We start from the raw sequence: 6,929 nt of genomic DNA, 5'->3' as shown, positions 1-6,929 counted from the left end.
AGTAGTTTAGCTCCAAGAAAACCCTTTTAGCCAGATATTTAGTGAAATAAAAAAAAACAAAACTTGAGGCTTTGGCAATGGAACATCAGGAAGGAGAAATTATGCGGGGAGGGGTCCAAGATGGCTCATCTGATTGGATGAGAAAACACACTGCAGTTCTGTTTCCCAGCAGAAGATTCTGGTGACTTTAGGGCTTTGGGCAGGGTCAGGGGTGGGGATAAAATAGAAGGGAAGTGCCTTGCCCCCAGGTGTGGTTCTTCACAGAGGTGAGGCTCTGGGTTATGAAGTCTTTGGTTCCTTCCACATCCATGCCTTGACTCAGGGCTGCTGGTCTAGCACAGGGAGATCTGAGGAGCTTCCGGTTTGGTGAATGCAATGGAGGTACTGAGAAGGTGGTGTGCTGGAGAGGGCCGGAGGCCTGCACCCTACCCCCCACCTCACCTTACTCATCTCTTCCATTTTCTGACCCTGAGTTGTATCCTAATAGACTAGTCATAGTAAGTAAATTGCTTTCCTGAGTTCTGTGACTCTTCTAGCATATGATAAAAAATGAGCCATGGGCCTGGGGAACCCCCTCACTTTATAGTTAGTGGGTCAGATACATGGATGGTCCCAACTTATGACAGGTTGATGATTGGTCATCTTATGGGAGTGAATCCATGCTTACCCTGAGGGGTTGGTGCTAACTCTGGGCAGTTAATGCTGAATTATCCGACACCTTGCTGGTGCTAGAGAATTGGTTGACATGGGGGTAAAAAAACACAGCAATATATATTTGGTGTTGGAAATGTTTAGGATAAAAATGTCTTCAGACTCATCAGTGTAAAGAGTATGCATAAAGGGATGGAGTTAATCCAGTTGTGAGGGAAATAAAAAACCATGGGTGCAAAAGGAGCAGTAGGTCAGGAGAACAGGACTTCTGCCCCTGTAGCCACTACATCCAGACTGGGGACCAGGGAGGTGGGGCTGACAGGTCAGGAGGAGTGGAGTAGCAGGGGAAAGACAGGCCATTCCAGGAAACACAGGGAGAAAAGGCAGGATGCTGGGTAAGTAGGATGGAGTCACAGAACAAAATGAGGAGACCCCAGAAAGGGGTGTGTTCTGGAGACGAGCATGGCTTTGCACCCCGAGGTCTGGGTTTTGCATGGAGCAGTTTTGTAGTATTAAGGTCCTGTAGGATCAGTTCTTAGAAGCTGTCAAATGTCGGGAGAAATAAGAAGTTTGGGCTTGATCTGGTAGGAACAACCAACAATTTTGAACAGGGAAATTTATTGAAAATCACAACATCCTTCACCTTCCATCTGTGGTCAACCAACGTGAAAGAGCACATGTTCATCAGAGAGGATTTTTAAAAATCCATTCCTCCCTGTATTAATGTTTTGAAACAACGCAAGTTTATTACCTTATACTTCTGGAGGTGGAGTCTGAAATGACCCTGCTGGGCTGAAACCAAGGTGTCGCCAGGACCCGTGCCTGTTGGAGGTTCCAGGGAGAATGTTCCTTTGCCCATTCGTTCCTGCTTCCTCCATAGGCCACCATCTTCCTCGGCCTGTGCACAGGCGTTGCTCTGACCCTGGCCCTCCCATCTCCCTCTTTAACTCTGAACCCTTTGATTACACCGGGCCCATCCAGATAACCCATGGTTAATTCTCCTGCCTCAAGCCACCTGTGGAACATGGCTGGAGCATAGTTAATTGTCCAGGCCCTGAAACAGAAGATCTGGGTTTAATTCAGTCCCTTACCTACCAGCTTCGCCATTTTCAGTATGTTAGCTGGTCTCTCTGCATCTGGCTTTATCATTATAAAATGAGTGTAATAATGGTACCTCGCTTATACTATTTGCAAAAATGTGATAGAGAGCCAAACACTCAAGATTCCTAAGCAAAGTCTGTAGGCAAAGAAAATCATCCTTACCAAGCAGACCTCTGAGGGCACGGTGACACTGAATGTGCGCCAGCTCATCTGGCATATTTAAATATTTAATATGAACAGACATAAATAAGCATGTCCCCATCGGGCCATTCACTTTCTCTAGTATCAGGGGTTATGCTGACCCAGAAAGGAATGAAAGGGATGCTTGTTTAGGAACAAAAACTAACTGTAAACCAACACACGGCCCTGCATCCTGCAAAACAATGGGATGGGCCTAAATGTTCCCTAAGTCAAAAGGGTTTGCTGATGCCAAGGTGATGTCTTTCAGTTACGCACGCTCTGGCTGCAAAGCATGCCCTGCAGAATCCCACAGGCACAGAGTCTACCTGCGGGAGCAATGCCAGCCCTGGCACCCTTGCCGGCTCCCTCCCACAGCACCATTGTTTGCACAGACGACTTGCCCACATGCCAACTGAAAATGTTGGCTATGCTCCTTTTTCATTGAATTAGTTCATCTGGTTGTGAACAGCACCCTACTCACCCCCTGCAAAAGAGAGGCACAGTCTCCTTAGTCTACAATGAGTCATCAAGACTTGGTTTTCAGTTCATGTGACAATTATTCCAGAGGATCCCTTTCAAAACATAAAACTGAAAGAACCAAACCAATAAAAAAGAAGTCGAGCAGGCTTAGGATGTAAACAAAAAATAGGGAAGAGTGGGGCTACCTGACAGCGACTGAAGGAGAGAAGAAAGGTCTACGAGCTGAAATGAAGCGAAGATGGGATGCACCAGGAGCCTCCTGGGCGACCTTCCTCCAGCTGCAATCAGCTCTTCCTGCCCATCAGCTCTCAGTTCACAGCATCAGGGCAGAACTCCTTTGACAAGACCAGGAGACCTTCCAGCCTTGACCGAGGTTTGGAAAACAATCATTACCAGACGCCACAGAGGTGCTCAAAGCACATCCTGCTGCTGTCCAGAGCCACTGGAACATTCTAGTTTGTTGGCCTCAGATGACACCAATAAACTTTCTAGAACTGGGCTGGGGATGGAGCTCAGGGGTAGAGCACCCACCCTGGGTTCCTAGCACCTCAAAAACAAACAAAAAAATATTTCTTAAGAGAGAAGAGGGTTGTCTATTTTACAAGCTGGAAACCAAAGCAAAGGAATACAAACAAGCCACGGTAGTTATGTGACATTTGAATGAGACATTGACTTTTGAAAATTTTCTTATCAGTATCCATCTTCATTTCACTTTTAGATAAACAGCAAAGGCCCTCAGTAGGACATTTACCCCTACTATGTGGACAGAATAATCCCATTTGCCCAAGGCTTCTATTTTCTTGGAGGATCAAAAGTAACACTACTGGCACTTACCCATACTACAAAGAATTTTTTTTTTAGTTCCATAGTAAATCTAATTTGAGAAAACAAAGGATACACGTTCCGTTGCCAATCACTCAAATCCTTGATGTTTGTTCCAAGGAGGAGTACCTACAAACAGGTTTTAGATTCTGTGGTTCCCCAAAATGGAGTCTTATCAGTTAAAGTCAATGGTCAGACCCTAAGGACTATAGCCCTAAAGGAAATGCCCAGCAAAAATGAACCCGGGGGTGGGGGTGGGGCTGGAGATATAGCTCAGTTGGTAGAGGGCTTGCCTCGCATGCACAAGGCCCTGGGTTCAATCCCCAACACCGCCAAAAAACACCCAAAAAACAAACAAACAAAAAAACCCCAGCACCACAGGGTGGTTGGAAGGCACATGCCAACCCTTGTGGAAGCCTCCTACCTGAGCCTGCTTGTCACTGTACAGAGGGGGACCAGACTGCTCTCCTTCCCAGCTGGCCCTTAGCTGGCCTCTGAGCGTGTCCAGTTCCCAGAACAGTGGGAATAGAGTGGCTTCTGCCACAGAGACCTGCTTTCCTTCCGGGAGTGTGGAATTTGGGCAGAAGCCGTACAGGCTTCCCACGTGACCAGACCTCAGTGAAAACATCAGTGCTGTAGGATCACCATGCTCACTGCTATCTTCACAGCCGGAGGACAAGCAGGCCAGCATGCTCCCAGGATGGACAGCCCAAGAAAGCCCACACGAGGCTCCTCCAGAGGTTCCCCAGGACCTGGCTGTGTATCCCAGCCATGTCACTATAATAAACCTTAAGCCACGATTACAACTACATGCCCAGGGCTGTTCAGGGATGGTCCTCAGGTCTCCGAGACACAACACTCACGTAACTTTCCAAAATATTTTAAATTGGTAAGATACAAAATTCGACTACCAGGGGCCTCGCCTAAGTGGAGCCAGTGTTTCTTTTTATGACTTATTTCATTTCACATAATACCCCAAAGCCTATCTATGGCACGTGACAGAAGTTCCTTTTTAAGGATGACCTTGTAGTGTGGATCTAGAACAAAAGCTAACCTCATCAGTGAATTAACTTGGGCCCCCAAGGCAGCAATGTCCAGGGGTTGGGTTTTGGGATGATTGGATCACGGAGACTGTAACCTCATCAGTGAATTAACCCATCTGATGGTTTAATAACTGGAATGGACTACTGCAAAGTGGGGAAGCGAGGCAGCAGGAGCAGGGGTGGAGGAAGTGGTCACCAAGGCGGTACCTTTGGGGACTACATCTTGTCCCCTGACCCTTCCTCACAGTTTCACAGCTGCCAGGAGCTCAGTGGATTTCCTCAGTTGAGCCCTCGGGGCCATGACATTTCTGCCCTGGAGGCAGCCAACCTTGGATGGAAACCACAGGCCAAAAGAAATCTTTCCTCTCTAAGTTGTTTGTCAGGTAATTTGGTCACTGTTGCAAAAAAGCTAACACAGATGAATGACATCTGCTTGTCTGCACATATCACACACCTTTACCTCTCATCTGCTGGTGGGGACTCAGATGTTTTAACTATTAATTGGAACTTGTTTTTGAGAACTTAGACTCCCCTATAGATTTACAGTGGGTGGGTCAACAAATACATCAGGAAAGAAAACCTGTATATGAAAAGCCAGAGTCCATGTTTAAAGGTTTTCAAGTTTCTGGGTGTGGAAAATTCTGGAGGGCAGCGGGGGGGGGGGGGGGGGGGGGGGGGGAAGGGCGATCTTCAAACTCTGAGAAAAACATTCATGGTTCAACAACAGTTTTAAGCTGGGGCATAACAATGTGTAATGCACATGCTTAGCATGCAGGAGGCTCTGGGTTCCCCCTCTAACAGCAAAATGTAAATAATTAAACAAATAAAAGTCGCTCCAGGTCTGAGCCAAATGTCAGCATATGGGACATGAATCTGCAGTAACAGCAGCACACCCATATACACACCCCCATGCAAGGCAAAGCTAAAGCATGGAGATAAAATCATTGACAGAATATGTAAGACAAGCACTTAAAAAATTAAACTCTTTATTTCATTGTCACATTTCATTTGTAAATAACTAATACTGCGAATTTAAAGGATGGCCTTCGTGTGATTAGGTCATCTAAAGAGTCCCCAATTTATTCACACTATAGATAAACAAAAACTGAGTAAAAACAAAACAGCCCTCATCCCCCCCCCCCCCCCCCCAAATAACGGGAGTACAGAACTTAAAGTGAGCAGCACAGCATACAGCAGGGAGCAGCCGGGGAAGTGGGCACTCACTTCACTTCTGGGACAACCAACGCCAAGGACCCTACAAGCAGTGAGGCATGGTTTCCCTGGGTTCAACAAGCTGCTCACAGAGCCTGCTCCCTGCCCTCCGCCAGCACAGCCTTGCAGTTCCACTAGGAGCCAACAGGGCAAGAGCCTGGGAGAGGAGGGGCTTGAGAATGCTCCTGTGACCAGCAGCCTGGCCCCAACAACCCAGCCCCTGCACTCAGCCCTGTGTAACCCTCTCCCCTTGGGCCTGGGAACCTGCCAAAGGAATGTAGGAGACAGAGCTAGGGAGGAGGGCGTGACTTCCGCATTGCTCCCTCTGGCTCTGGTCTTCTGTAGCAAGGGTGACTGTCACATGGTGAGCTGCCCCAAGGACAGCTCCACAGAAGGAAGATGGTCTCAGCCAACAGCCACATGAAACCAGAGACCTCAGTCCAGGAGGTGGTAAAGAACTGACTCCTGCTGGCCTGCCTGAGCCAGCTGGGCACCTCCCCCAGGGGCCAGGCAGCTTCCAGACTTCCATGGCAAGGGCACCAGGGACCCGCTCAGAACCCTCAGACTCACAAACCGTGGGATAATAGGTGTGTGTTATTGTAGGCGCCGAATTTTGGGGGTAATTTATTATATTGCATTAGAAAACTAAAATAATACTGAGATTAGAAAGAAAACAGATCGATTGTCTTAAGTCTGAAAGAAACAGCATTGACAACACAGTTTTTCCACAGGGTCAACTAAACCAAGGGAGGGTAAGTCAACTACAAGAAGAGCAGCCTCACAACCTGGAGCCCGAGAGCTAGCACTCCACCAGGAGACTTCTCCCAGAAGTTCACCTAATTGCAGGGTCTCCGACTCCCTGCTGCTGTCACCAAACACGTGGAACTTCTTCAGATTTTTAAAACCAACAATAAAATTTTAAATTTCTGGCAGGTTTAAAAAAAAATAATGGAAACAAGGTATTGTGAGCTGGGGATGTGGCTCAAGCGGTAGCGTGCTCACCTGGCATGTATGCGGCCCAGGTTTGATCCTCAGCACCACATACAAACAAAGATGTTGTGTCTGCCGAGAACTGAAAAATAAATATTAAAAAAATTCTCTCTCCCTCTCCCTCTCTCTCTTTTTTTTTTTAAAAAAAAAAAGAAGGGACAGAGAATATATAAAAAAAAAAAAAGAAAAAAAAAAGAAAACAAGGTATTGTTTGTCCTCTGGGCTGGATTCACTTGTCGTACAGCTCTTCATTGGTACAGGTAAGCATCACACTGAACTTGAGCTCTCCCATCTCCAGGAAGTCTCCAGAACAGGCAAGGGCACAGACAGAAGGCACTGAGTGGCTGCCAGCCAGAGAAGGGAAGTGCCTGCTGACAGGTGGGGGGCTTCTTTTTGGGGTGAGGAAAATGTTCTCGATAATGGTGATGGTTACCAAATATACTTTTTTAA

This window comes from Spermophilus citellus (assembly GCF_964194105.1).
Source record: "Spermophilus citellus genome assembly, chromosome: 17".
Classification (NCBI taxonomy): domain Eukaryota; kingdom Metazoa; phylum Chordata; class Mammalia; order Rodentia; family Sciuridae; genus Spermophilus; species Spermophilus citellus.
The sequence above is the reverse complement of the archived record's forward strand: the minus strand, read 5'-3'. Positions refer to the sequence as shown.